Below are 14,403 nucleotides of genomic sequence, written 5' to 3'. Positions count from 1 at the left end.
TTCTTAAAAAACTAAAAATAGAACTACCTTACGACCCAGCAATCCCACTACTGGGCGTATACCCTGAGAAAACCATAATTCAAAAAGAGTCACGTACCACAATGTTCACTGCAGCTCTATTTGCAATAGCCAGGACATGGAAGCAACCTAAGTGTCCATCGACAGATGAATGGATAAAGAAGATGTGGCACATATGTACAATGGAATATTACTCAGCCATAAAAAGGAAAGATATTGAGTTATTTGTAGTGAGGTGGATGGACCTAGAGTCTGTCATACAGAGTGAGGAAGTCAGAGAGAGAAAAACAAATACCGTATGCTAACACATATATATGGAATCTAAAAAACAGAAAAAAAAAAAAAAGGTTCTGAAGAACCTAGGGGCAAGATAGAAATAAAGACGCAGATGTAGAGAATGGACTTGAGGACACAGGGAGGGGGAAGGGTAAACTGGGATGACATGAGAGAGTAGCATGAACATACATACACTACCAAATGTAAAATAGATAGCTAGTGGGAGGCAGCCACATAGCACAGGGAGATCAGCTTGGTGCTTTGTGACCACCTAGAGGGGTGGGATAGGGAGGGTGGGAGGGAGATGCAAGAGGGAGGAGTTATGGGGATATACGTATATATATAGCTGATTCACTTTGTTTTAAAGCAGAAACTAACACACCACTGTAAAGCAATTATACTCCAATAAAGATGTTAAAAAAAACAAAAAAAGCAAAAAAAAACCCAGAATGGTACCCAAGGTCCCATACCTTGCAACCAGTGTCCATACAGTTTCATTAAATTGCTCTTTCCTTCCATCTAAGCCTGATGCTGTGCTTTGCTTTCATCAGTATGATTCATTTCCCCGTAATAAACTTAACTCACCAATTATAAGAAAAGGATCAAAATGAAGGGAAAACCTGAATAAGAGATTATATAGTATCTACTTTATTTAGCACTTACTGTGTGCCTCTGTAGTTAATTCTATAGTTAATTCTAACTGCTCTGTTAGATAATATTCTTGCCTTTTTTATTAGTGAGAAGTGATTGAATCTCAGGTAGATTAATTAATGTAAAGGATGCTAACTGCTGTAGCACATAAATCCCAACTTTAGTGTTTAAGACAATAAGGGTTAATTTCTTGCCCCTGCCGAGTCTAGTACCAACGTTTCTGGCTGGTGAATGGCCTTCCGTGTGGTCTGTCAGGGTCCGGCCTCTACCACCCTTTGGAATACTGCAGGATACTCTGCATGTTCCTATTAGAAATATGTTCATATAGTTAATAAAGGCTTTATTGGTAACCCCACATTAGATTTTATTCTGGCTCCTTCTGAGTTATATTAATTTCAGATTGATGCTCAAATTAATGCAAGCTTCCCAGGCACAAGAAGTTCTAATGGACAGGACCTGGAAGCGGGATGTATTACTTCTGTCTGTGGTGCATTTGTCAGAGCTCCCTCACATGTTCACTCTGGGCTGGCAGAGAGGGTGGGAGACATAGTCAAGGTGTGTACTCAGATGGGAGGGAACACAGGTTTCAGTGAACACACGGCCATCTGCCACACTGAGCAACTTGCCCAAAGTCATACAGGTAGTAATTGGCAGAGTCAGAGCTTGAATTTGGTTCTGATCCAAGGCCTATGCTCTTTTCACTGTATCATACCCCTTCCAAATATTTTTTAAAAATAAATTTAGCTTTATTACTTTCAGGGATAAATCAAATTTTTTGTGGCAGTATCAATTATGGACATAAACACTGCCACTTTAATTGTAATAAGCCATATTTGGATTTGGCTGAATCCTTAGTCCTCACTCCTCTGTTCTCCCAAGCCCTTTTCTAGCCCCCATATGGCCCCTTGTCCATGATTATATCTGGGACACCCAAATATATGAGTCCCGTGCACTGGGAACACATCCTGACTACCGCCACCTTGTTCTTCCCTCCAGAACCACCAGTGATGTGAAATCACCAGTGCCTCATGAAGAAAGACTTTTCTCCTTACCCTTCCCCCCATTTTCTCACCTAATGAGTCATCTAATGAGACAAAAGCCCAACGTCTGATAGAGTCATTACTGCCAATACCAGTAATGCAAATAGTAACTCCTTCACCTTCTCTCATCCCCCTCTCCTCAGTCTTCAGATAACATCCAAGAGGCTGCCAGAGAAACAAATTCTAAAAGACACAAGTTGCTGCCTTTCCCATCACCCACTGCTCCAATGTGGATCCCTTCCAACGAAGAGTCCCAAAGAGTCAACCCAGGTAAATGAACTCCTGGTAGGCCCTCCCCATCAACCTAGCTCACATGCCCACAGTTCCCCATACAAGCAGTGGACTTAGGTTAGCCTTAAGCTGCGTTTCTGTGATACTGTGATTTATAATAAGAATATAAATTTATAATATATTTATGATATATAAATATAAATAATATGTAATATATGTTATATATTATATAATATATAATATACATTTGGTCTTCATCCTATTTCTGATACAGAGCTCCTAAAACTCTTGGAATTTCCTGTGATAAGAGTGATAAAGTCCTTTGGTTAATGAGGTGACTTTTGGGAATCCCCTAAGCTAACCTAAGGATGGGGCTGGTTGCCAGGAAACCCAACCTTGTGATTAGAGGGTTAGAACTTTTTGTCCCCGCCCCACTCTCCCCTCTACCTCCTGGGAGGGGAGAAATGCTGGAGGTTGAATCAGTCACCAATAGTCAATGAGTTAATCAATCATGAATATGTAATGAAGCCTCCATAAAAACCCAAAGGATGGGGTCTGGATTGGTGAACACGTGGAAATTTGGGAAGAGTGGTGTGCTTGGAGAGGGCACAGAAGCTTTCCCCACACCTGGCCCTCTGCCTCTCTTCTATCTGGCTATTCCTGACTTACATCCTTTTATAATAAACCAGTAATCAGTAAGTAAAATGTTTCTTTGAGTTTTGTGAGTCGCTCTAGCAAATTAATTGAACCCAAGGAGGGGGATGTTGGAACCTCGAGAATCTATAGTCAGTCGATTAGAAGCACGGGTGACAACCTGCACTTGTGATTAGCATAGAATTGTATGTTAAACGGGGAAAAAAAAACATGTTGGAATTGGATGCAGAACCCTTAGTTTCCCACTACCCAAGGACACATAGTACCAGAATACAGATAACCAAATGTGTTTAGTAAATGTTCTTAGGAGACTTTGTTTTGATAAATAGATAAGAATAGTTTATTTGGGAAAACCAAAAAAAAAAAAAAAAAAGAAAATGCTTTTTAATTGGTATATCAATCATTTGAAATTGGAATCTTGAAGTTACTTAAAACTATTTTCCTCTCATAAGCATTTTACACACTCTCCCTGAAATGTTGCTTATACAATTAATAAAGTCTTCATAGGTAATCCAAAAATAGGTTTCACTGGGGCTCCTTCTGAGCCACAATTTCCAGATTGATGTTCAAATTAATGCAAGTGTCCTGGGTACCCTACATTTCAGTTTTTATGTGTATGAACACTGAAGTATACACACTGTCACATAAAAATACTCCCTGAGAGTCCCAAGGCACCACACAGTGGTAGATAAAAGTCTTAGGGTCCCCAAAGACTCACTGTCTCTGCCTATGCACATTAAATGAATAGCCCTTCCACTGGCTAATCTATTAATTCCAGCCATTTAATGATCAATGAAGACTGCTGAATGAGTGATCTGAGATGGTGATCAATATGCTTCATGAAGATAGCTGAAATGGACACCAGCCACATATTGATGTGGCCTAAATCAGAGAAGAGTGCACTCAGAACCCAGAACAAGCCTGGTCCTGGGCAGACTGCGAGATAATATTTCTACCTTCCAGAAGACTGTCCTGGAGAGTCCCTTCTGAGGTATCCTGCAGTGCAAGAACTCAACCTGGACCTGTTCCAGGGAAGTCTCCTACTTCCCTTTCAGTGAAATACTCTTGCTCCAAAATCTTGGGGCCCAAATCTGATTTTTGGACTCTCTCGAGTATTGTGTCCATTGATTGTTTCATACCTATCTTGCCTTAATTCAAAAAGGATTTGATGCTTGCAGAAATATATCTCATTTAGAAGATAAAGTCTCAAATTGAAAGAGTGGGAATTTGCAGCATCTCAGGGGTACGGGAGATGATACCTTTGGATTGGTGATCCCTATTGCTGCAGCCAAATCCTCACATTGTAGACCCCATTTATCAATGCAATCTACATAGAGACCTAGCTCTGGTCCAAAGTTTACAGGCTGTTTTTCACCCCAAGATGAGAAAACAAGAATTAATGATACTTAGATATACATCTAGGGGAGATTACAGAAAATACCTTGGAAAATACTGAGTTTTTTGGAGGTGAAGAACTAGCTAAGAACCATTAATGTCTCACCTTGGCCCTGAGAGAGGGTCACTGTGGGTCTGGTCCTAACAGCCGACTCTACAGAAAATTCATGATTTCTCCTAATAAAAGGTTAAGAATTCAGGCGTGCCAGGGTCCCTGGGTTAAGCCTCAACCCAAGCTGACATGGCAGTGATGCAAAGGCCAGATAGTTGTGAAATAAAGGAGACCTGAGTATTCATTCCTCTTTTTTTTTTTCATAGAGCAAACAGGGTTTTGTCTCTCACTTCTGCAACAATCATATTCTGACTAGCCTTAGCATCTAGAGCAGAGCTGGAGAAAAGTTAGAGGGGACCTGGAGGAAGAACGTCCAGCAGCAGAGCTGGGTTCAGAGGAGCTCAGGAAGAGGAGCACAGGAAGAGGTTTGTCTCACGGAAAGAAGCAGTGACCCCGGCAAATCCAACCAGCTAACATCCCCGCAACCTGGAAGGGTGTGGACCCAGGCCCCTGGATGCTCCACTGAAGGGGCCCTTCCCCTCACCCTCGCTGGCCTCAGAGTCGCTCTCCTGGTGGAAAAGAGCTCTGAAAAGAAAAGGTCACTTGGGTTTTTCTGGCACTCATAATGGAAGAGCCTCTACAGTCAAATATGTTTTTAAACTAGTTGCCATGGAAACATGTTTTAAAGATAGCTAATACTACCAGGGAAATCTGACTGGCTGTGATGGCAAACCAGGCTTTGATCTAACCTCATATAGTCTGTCGAGCAATTTCAGAACAAGTGTATGCGTAACACCGAGGTTTCACAGTCGTAGCCCCGTTTGCTTGAGAGTGTGGAGAAAGCACTGTGTGAGGAGTTTCTGTCAATTGCTGATTATTCAGGGTGCGATTTTGAAGCTGGAGGGTTTTCAGTGCCTTGCTTCTCTTGCTTCTCCTCCTCCTCCTCCTGTGCACTGCGCTTTAGCCATTTTCATCGCTAATTAGCGCTTCCACCAGAGAGTGGAGAGGATATGAAATTCCAATCAGCCTGTTAGCAGCTTTCAGGAGAGATCTGCCGAGGAAAAGAGCTAAAACCATTGGCTGAAGTGAGGTTTGCAAATCATCTATGGATTTCATTTATGATTTCCGTGTGAGTAATTTGATCATTTGGCTTTGGCTGCGTGTGGCTCCATTGGAAACAGCAGCTTTGATGAAAACAACCTTATAAATATGCACAAAGATTTCTGTCCACACTGGATTAAGTAAATAAACATCTAGAAACCTCAATTTTTTAAAAATAAATGTCGGCAGAAATGCAGATCACTCAGGCTCTAGAATGTTTGTTGTGATGTAAAAAATCAAACTATCCAGATTGTTCAGATTTACCTAATAATTGCCAAATTATTAGCAAAACCATACTTAAATAGATATAACAAACAAACAAAAAACCAGAAGGAGAAACTTCTGAGCTTTCATTGAGGCGCTGACTATCTATCTATAGATATATATATTGTCAATACACACATACACATATATACATACATTATATATATGTATATTATATATGTGTATATATATGTACCTCCTTTCCCGATCTTCCCTTTGTCTCCTTCTGTTAAATATTTTCAGAAGGCAGCAAATAGAGGGGTGGTGCTCAGCAAATAGTTAATGGAGAAAACCAAGTTGCAGACCCTCTGCATTAATCAGGTGAAATTCTTCCATCATAATTCAGGTTATGGCAATGACTTGCTGCCACTATAAATATCCACATCCAAGCTGTGTTCTCTGTAATGCTTTAACACCGAGATCTGAAGGTGTTTGTACCCCAGAACAAGACCCTTCCCATATGCTTCTGCATTCTCCCCATTTCACAGATGGCAAATTGAGATGCAGGGAGGTGGGATTCCTTATTCACAGGCACACCACTGGTAAGCAAACCCAGATTTTTCTGGCTCAAAAGCCCATCTGCTGACCATCCTGTCTCTCATCCTGCTGGTACAAGGAGGATTCTGGCCAATTATTATTTAGGGGGCCTGACTTTTCCCCTTCCTCTTTGCGCCTGTCGGGAATGTTCACCCACAAAGTAAAGCACAGCCTATTCAGAGATATCGCCACCCTCCAAACTACGCCACAAGGTGTTTAGACACGTCTGTCCTTTCCCAGTCTTTACTAGCCTTGCTGTGAGCCCTTGGGTGGGGCCTGGCTTGTTGGGGCAGGCTGTCGGGTGGTACACCCTCGGGTGTCTGCCTGCTGCAGGTGACAAGGTCAGCAGGCACTGGAAACAGTGGTGAAAACATCAATTTTAAAAGTTTGGGGCAATCAAATAGGTCATTAATTAAATCTCCACAGTAGATAGGATAACTTTAATCCTCATGAGAATGAATCTTTGCTCTTTTAAGTTCATTAAACTACTTAAAATTTCAACAGACACTACTTTAGGAATCACATTTTCTACCTGTCTGCAACGATTGAACAGTTTCACTATTTTACTGACGCAAGTTTCAGCGTTCAAAGGCATGCAACTCTTGATGATTGCAATAGGATGAATTCTATAGATTCACAGTCTTGTTTATGACTTAACAACTTCCTTGGGTTCTTTACAATCATACTGTGTATCTATTTCTGGAGGTCTGTGTACACACATATAGATATGTGCTCTTGATAAAGAAAAAATGCAAACTAAAATGTGTAACAGCAGGGAGAAAAAATGATCAGATTGTTTAAATTTAGTTCTATTTACTACAGTTTGTGTGACTAGGTTAATTACTGTTTGTTTAAATAGGTCATATGTCTGGCATTGAAGTCTCAGGTACATGGAAGTGTTAAGTAAGCTTGGTTTTCTGGTATTAAATGTAGTAATTTTAAAAGCCACATATATTTGCCAGAAAAAAATATATTTGCATTTATCACCAGACTACTCAAATAATTAGCTCTGGATAAAGACATTCAACCAGAAACAGAGTGAATGTTTTTGCTAACTTTTTACACGTGTTGCAGACATTAGATGCATCTGGTCTTGACTTACTGGAGATATAATTTATTTTTATGTTTCATCCAATGTAATTTATTAAAATATTTATTGAGCAGCTACCTTGTGCCTGGCAGAATGTTACATGGTAGTTAATTGAAGAGCTATTTAATTCTTCTGTGAAGGAGCCAAAAAACCACATAAGAATATAACAGATTATGGTTAGTGTTGTTTGAAACTGAACACTAAGGGAATGGGTAAATTCTAAGTGAATGACCCCCAAAACTGAAGGCACCGTCACCCTCACCTCAAAATTAACTCCTCTCTTTCTGTTTAGCAAATAATAATTCTTTGTTTTATTGATGTCTGACCTGAGGTCTCTCCCTAAGATTTGGTTTTATAGACAAGAATCTTTGCTACATATGTGCCTTAAGTTTCTGTAACATCTGATTATGTTCCATCCCTGGCCAACCTATGGTCAATGGTCTCTGGATCCCCCTGGAATAAAGCTTTGAATCCTCCAGCTGGAATTCACAGTTCTCCATCTGACCCCAACCTTCCTTCCAGCCTCATCTCTCCCCAATTAGTTTTCTGTACTTTATGCTCTGGCCAGTTTGGGCTACTTGCTTTCCCTCCACGATCAGGTCCCCATCACTTGCCTAAGTTGTCTCCTCAACATAGAACTCTCTGCCTCCTCATCCTTGTCTATGAAAACCCTATCCATCCTCTAGGAAAGACCTGGATCTTGCCCCCCAGCCTGCTGCAACTACTCCCTGATCTGGGTTCTGACAGGGCTTGATTTGTCTACTTTTATGCGATCTATTCCCTAGTCTGCAATGCTTTATTGTTTATTTGTGTTAGTTTTGGATTAAATTGTAAACTTTTAGGTGGGATAAATGCCTATATTTCATTCATCTCTGGATGCCCTGTGGAACTCCATACCAAGGAACTTGTAAATGCTCATCAAATGACTAAGTGAATGTAGGCCTCACACCCCCTTCACCTTCAGCCCTATGATGATGAAAAGGAGAGACATAGTATATATTTAAGCCCCCCATTATGCCTTGCCTACCTAAATCTGTGTAGAAGTGCTCCTGTACTGAGTCTTAGGCGAGCATTGAACTATCCAGTCTATTTCAGACAACAAATAGTAGTGGCCCGTTTTATGTCTTCCTGGCAGATCCCCATTTATGCCAACACCTCAGGGGATTGTGGCCACTAGGTGTCACAGATGGAGTGACAGGTCATCATTCATGAAACATGCCAGTGGAATGGCCAAGAGCAGAGCAGCCCTAGGAGAGAAGTAGACGTTTTCCCTCCTCAGACGTGCACTGAGCCCTGTAAACCTGCAGGGGAACCATGTGTATGGAATTCTGCTGCTCTTTGTTCTCTCTGTGATAGAGAGAATTGGGCATTTACTGGGCCAGCCCTAGTCAGAAATAGGGAGGGAAGCAAAAGTATGTCTTCCATATCTCTTCTCTGTATCCCTCTGCCCCCTTTTAGCATTCTACTTCTTAGACTATGTCTAATTCATATACATTGTTAGGGGTAGAAATTAACTTAGTATAATTCTCAGCAGTATTTGCAGTATTTAAAAAGAAGGTATAGAAAGACAACAGTTCCTGGAAAGTAAAGTCTCTCTCAGTCAGGAATTTCAGTCTTGGGACTGAACATGTCAGTATAGTTTAGTGATAACAACTATGATTATGTATGACTTAGGAGAACACATACTAAGTTAGTTTCCTTGTTTATAAAATGGTGGAAATAATAGTACCCTCCCAAAGTTGTTCAGAGGATTAAATGAGATATTACTTCTGTCAAAAACAGAGGGAAGAGTCTGAGATTCTACTCTGCTCACAATCTAATGAGTTATCCTGCCACAGTTAGTTTCACGGATGCTGGCAGAAGACATGAGACTCCTGGGTCAGAGACAAGGGACTTTCTGACTTGCAGCAAAAGTAGTAGCCAGGGTAGCGCATTCTCTTGTGCCCCAGTTCCCACGGGGGACACAGAGAGGGCCAGGCGACACCTGCACGCACGCAGTGGCTGTGTTGCAGAACTCTGAGCTTACGGAGCCTGAATCCTTCAGGATGGGCAGCAGCATGCTTGTCCTTTGCTTCAGAAAGGGACGTAATGTTTATCATATTGGACAGTAAGTCTGCTCCTTGCTCTGGAGGGAGACACTGATCTATCTTCTTTATCTCCCAAAGCTGTTTTTCTAGACAAACATATTGAAAAAGATCATCCAGGACAAAGGCAGTCAGTGTCTCTGCTGGCAGGACACACAGCAATGTGAGTGAGCCATGGAAAACTTGACTCTCAACTTGTAAAGCACTTATAATAGCACCTGGCACAGAGCAAGCACTTGGTGACTGTGATTATTGCTGTTATTAGGTCAAAGAGACAATTCCACCTCATAAAAGATGACTTTGTTCAGTGACTGATGAAATAAAAAGAAAATGCAAACAAATCATCATGCATCCCATGTGTTCTAGAAATTGAAATAGTTGCTAATTGTTCACAGTTACCCAAAGCAAGTCAGAAAGCTTGAGGAGAGCTTTTACTCTTCCCTCCAGTGCCTTTGGTATTGGCACTAACTCTGCACTTCCTGGACACTCAGTGGATACTGTGCGGTTCCTGGGAGAGAATCTGTAAGAGGGGGAGCTGCCCATTCACAGCAAGTTCAGTCTTTCCACCCTTGAGGTACCGCTCTCTGCTTCAGGACGCAGAGCTGTGTCTTGCTTCTTTTTTGCAGGATGGATGTGTTGTGGTCCATTTCCTTCTAAAAATAAATATGCACCTAGACATTTTGTCTTCAAAATGCCATTGGGTTTTTCCATTAAGTTGAAATGACAAAGGATGGCTCTGAATGGAAATGGAAGCATCAACTCAAGGACTTGATGAGCTCCTAGAGGCAAGTTGGGCCACGTGAAGACAGAGCAGAAGGGTAGGCTGGTCTTAGGAGAGCGCTTTCTTCTGTCCCTTGAATAATTCTTCCTGCCAGAGAGAAGCCTGCTGTCCTCTGAATGCCCAGCTCTCTTGTCTCTGAGGAAAAGTAATTCATTTGCACTAAACTCGTTCACCCCTAGCATCCTGTGCTATGTGGGGCACATAACGCAAGCCCATTAAAAATGTCTTAATTTTTTGACCTAGAAGTAAGGGACCCATTCTCTTCCAGGCAGTGTTTGAATTTTAATAAAAATGGCACAGCTTAGACAAAAGATGAAGGTCTAAAAGGATGAACTGTGACATTTCAACAGGAGAGAGAAAGAAAATTTGAGAAAGGCTCGGGGTGGGTTTCTATTCCTGGTCTCCTTCAAATCCTGTGACCGGAACTTGTCCTGTTTATGTCAGGAGATCGTCTGCAGTTGACGCTTCTCTAGCGTAGCAAGCGTATGAACCACTTGGGATCCTGTAAAATGCACGTTCTGGTTTGGTGGATCTGGATGGGGTCTGAGCTCCTGTATTTCTTTCACGCTCTCAGGTGACGCTGAGGCTGCTGATCCGGAGGAGAGTTTGAGCATCACTGATTTAGAAAACTTTGCTAAAGAAGGTTTGATGTGGAGGAAGGGGCGGGGGCTCCGGGGCTGTCTGCCTCTCAGGGCACTCTGGAAGCACCCAGAAGTTCCAGTGGGGGTGTGAGCCCAGAGTTTCTCTGACACTCTGCACCCCTCCCAGCTGAGTCCAGAACAGCGGGTCAGGGTAAGTGGTGGTGGTGAGAGGGGGGATGGAAATAACCTAGACAGCGCTGCTCCTGTGACCTAGCGCGGGGTCCCAGCGCCCTGTGGCTGGCGCAGCTCAGGGCTCTGAGAGCAGATGGCAGGCGGGCAGCGTCACGTGGAAGAGCCCCAGGCCTGCTCACACCCCCTTGCCTCGGTTGCTCTCACACCTCCCTCCTCAGCTTCATCCCAAGATGAGTAGAGGATCACCGGACGAGCAGACTGTCTGCTGATTATTAGTCACATTCGCAAGTCCTGGTGTCCATGCCCAGACCCCAAGCTGGCAGCAAATGACCCTGCTTTAGAAAAACCTGCTCCAGCGCCAGAGAGAGCCAGCCGGTCCTGTGATGTCAGACTTCCAGATCTGGGGTGACATCTCTGGGCTTCAGAGCAGGGAGCAAAGAAACCAATATGTTCTCAGGCTGCATATAGCTTGTTTCCTAAAACATTACAAAACAAAACATAACTAAACTGAAGTAATTTCTGGAGTGGTGCCTGGAATTATGATGCAGGTCGGTTCAATCCAAGTTGATTCAGCAGATATTGGCGGCGGGGTTTCCAGTGCTTAGCCAGAGCCTGCCCGAGCTAGACGAGACCGTTTTCTCCTTGGATTCGAGGGCAGAGGTGTCCCCAGGGCCCTGGCCAGCCTGCTGCCTCCTCTCACCCCTTTCCCTGACTTTCCTTACTCTGCCTCTCCCCGTACAGCCTGGGTGCCTCCCCCCAGCTTCTCTCGCTTCTCACCACCCTGCCATCCCAGTTCATTTCCTGAAGCAAACCTGGCAAGTGAATTTGCAACCAGGTTTTAGTGAGAAGGGCAGCCCAACATGTCCTCAGATATGCTTCACACAAATCATCCTGTGTTGATGTTTCACAAGGAAGGGCAGGAGGCTGCGGGAGACTGGGTCAGGAGGGTCTGCTTCCAGGCCGCCTCCAAGCAGTCCAGAGGAGAGCTGCCTAATAGGTATAGTCACCCGGACAAATGGAAGGGGCTCTCTACGAGCCAGGAGAGGCAGGACCAGCCCGGGGCAGGGAGGGCGGTGGGCGTAGGAGCTGTGACCATAACATCTCTAACCTCAGGGGTCCTGGAAGGCAGCCCTGAGCTCAAAGATCTTTGGGGCCAGGGTGGCGTTAGCAGGTGCACATTCTTAGAATTCCTCAGATCACTTGGCGCAGATGATTCTGCCCTGTTTCTATCAGTGGATAGTGCGCTTGGGCCAAAATGCTACTGAAATCAGTGATCACCACCGAGAAGAGGTGTTTTCAACTTCCCGGCCGCTCTCCTTCCCGCGTCTTCCCCCTCCTCTGCCTTGTGTTCTGTCTCCTCAGGATTCCAGGGCACGCAGGCTCTTTCCTCTCCCTCAGGGTTGCATCATTCATAATCTTTCTATCGTAAATGATAGAATTATTTTAAATGTTATTTTCTAACAAATCTGGTCATAGATATTTGAGTTCAGTTCCTACTTCAATATTTTTTCCTGAGAAAGTTAGGCCAAAAGTGGTTTCAATTTCCAGTGAAAAGGTTGATTTTCATAGAGGGCTAAGACTTGGGGGTTATGGGGTGATCTTCACCCCTGTGATGCCCTAAGGCAATTGTCACTGCCACTGCATCCCTGTGTCATAGGCAGAGAAGCAAGAGGGAGGGACAGTTCCTTGCAGAGGCACCGAGAAGTTCCACAGCTAGTAAGAGAGGTTGGCTCACAATTCAAATCCAAGACTCTGACTCCAAAGTTCTTAATTCAGGCTTTGTCTGTCTGTCTGTCTGTCTATCTATCTATCTATCTATCTATCTATCTATCTATCTATCATCTGTCTCTCCCTCTATGTCTCTAAAATATATTCTACAATATATTCCAGCTCTGAATGCAGTGATTTCAGGCAGAGACTACTTTGCCTCAGGATTTAGAGGGATCTCAGGTTTATTGTCACCAAGAATAGTGAGGGGAGAGTTAGGTAGATCCCCCCCTCATTAATTATTCCACCTTTCAGCTAACACCATCCATTCACCCACCCAGCCATCCATCTGGCCATTCATCCAGCCAGCCAGCCATCCACCCATCCATCCATCCATTCAGTCATCCAGCCAGCCATCCATACTTCCATTTACTTGTTCCCCAACTACCATCACCGCCAAGCATGTAGCAGTTCCTTTCAGTATCAGCTGCTTTTATGTCATCATGAGTCTCATCAAGGTGACTAATTTCAGAGGAAGTTTGAGGATCCAGACTTAGAGATTGGCATTGGGTGTCACTGAGCAAACAGCAGGCAGATGTTAGCAGGAGCTCTGCTGTTTAGGGTGGTATTTTCCTGGAAGTCTGTCAAGGAGTTTTCCAACTAAAATTAACTTAGCAGCATCTGAGCCAGAAACACAAGCTGTGCTTCATTCTCATCTTCCTATGTGAACTGTTGAGTGTGTGTGCCTGTGTGTATGTGTGTGTGTGTGTGAGGGATGAGGCCAGACATAAAAAGTGCTTTGGAGAACAGTAAGAAAGGGCAGGGTTGTATTAATCGATGCATCTCTCATAAGAATGTACCTGGTGTGTAGCTCACTACAGGACACAAGTACACTTTCTGAATTGCATTGAATTGAAAGCAAAAGCCCACGCTTGTCAGGTTTACACCTAGGAATGCAGTCAGTCACCAGCAAGGGTGGTTATAACCCTGGTGATAATATGCCTGTCCTTACTTATCTGGGAAATGACAGTGAAAGATGAGGCATTGAGGGTTCTTGGAACTAGCAAGCAGAAGCCTTGGCTTTCTCTGAGGCTGACTGACTCTACAGACCATCTTTTGTAGTAGAGCCTCTCTCCCCAGCATTGCTCCCTGGAGGCGTCACTCTTTGGATTCCACTAATAGGCTTCCTTGCTGTCTGGCTTTCAGGTGGGTTTGGTCAGTGGTTGGGGGGGAGGGTCAGGACATAAGCAGAGGCCAGAGGGGGTGTGGGGAAGAGACGGGTTGGGTATTTATTACCCCGGGTTCCGCCATATAGGCTTGCTCTGGGCAGGCTGCATCCCTTGACTGAGTTCACCTTCCTGTCAGGGTCCTCTTAGGTCTTTTCTACCTCTACTTGCCCCTTCATGACTTGGGATGGTAAGAGCAATTGCCTTTCCCAGCCCCAGCCTCTTGTAGTACCCCCCAGGGATTTCCCTAATCCTTGCCCATGCCTTTGTAATAATTCCCTTTATTTAAAATTATCCCAGTTTCTGGACAGGATTCTCTGATATACAGATAAACTGGAGTAATGGGATCCTAAAGCAAGACCTCTAACCTATTTATGATTTTCCTCCATTGGAAGTTATGTAATACCAGTCTTGCCTTCTCACTAGGAAGTTGTAAATGCACAATAAGAAGGTAGAAAAAGAGGCTCTGGAAGAGTTAAAATAAAAAAGCAATTCAAAAGCAAGGTGCTAATACAACTTATGC

General features: G+C 43.6%; 2 protein-coding genes across 14 annotated transcripts in view; one reads left to right on the top strand and one right to left on the bottom strand.

The window, feature by feature from the left end:
* The window catches only part of RFC3 (replication factor C subunit 3), a 775,950-nt gene that overhangs the window by 65,486 nt on the left and 696,061 nt on the right, over window positions 1–14,403 (bottom strand). The gene's annotated exons all lie outside the window — the stretch shown is intronic.
* Window positions 1–14,403, top strand: part of LOC132352370 (uncharacterized) — a 515,897-nt gene that overhangs the window by 470,021 nt on the left and 31,473 nt on the right. The window contains exon 6 of one of the 10 annotated variants that reach the window (XR_009498693.1): window positions 2,129–2,255. The exons of 8 other annotated variants lie outside the window; for them this stretch is intronic. The gene's annotated coding sequence lies outside the window, so the exon portion shown is untranslated. Of the gene's footprint in view, window positions 1–2,128; window positions 2,256–10,748; window positions 10,788–14,403 lie in introns of those variants that run through there. One more of the 10 variants, XR_009498694.1, reaches the window with a different exon arrangement.

Source organism: Balaenoptera ricei, chromosome 18 (genome assembly GCF_028023285.1).
Source record: "Balaenoptera ricei isolate mBalRic1 chromosome 18, mBalRic1.hap2, whole genome shotgun sequence".
Lineage (NCBI taxonomy): Eukaryota > Metazoa > Chordata > Mammalia > Artiodactyla > Balaenopteridae > Balaenoptera > Balaenoptera ricei.
The sequence above is the reverse complement of the archived record's forward strand: the minus strand, read 5'-3'. Positions and strand labels throughout refer to the sequence as shown.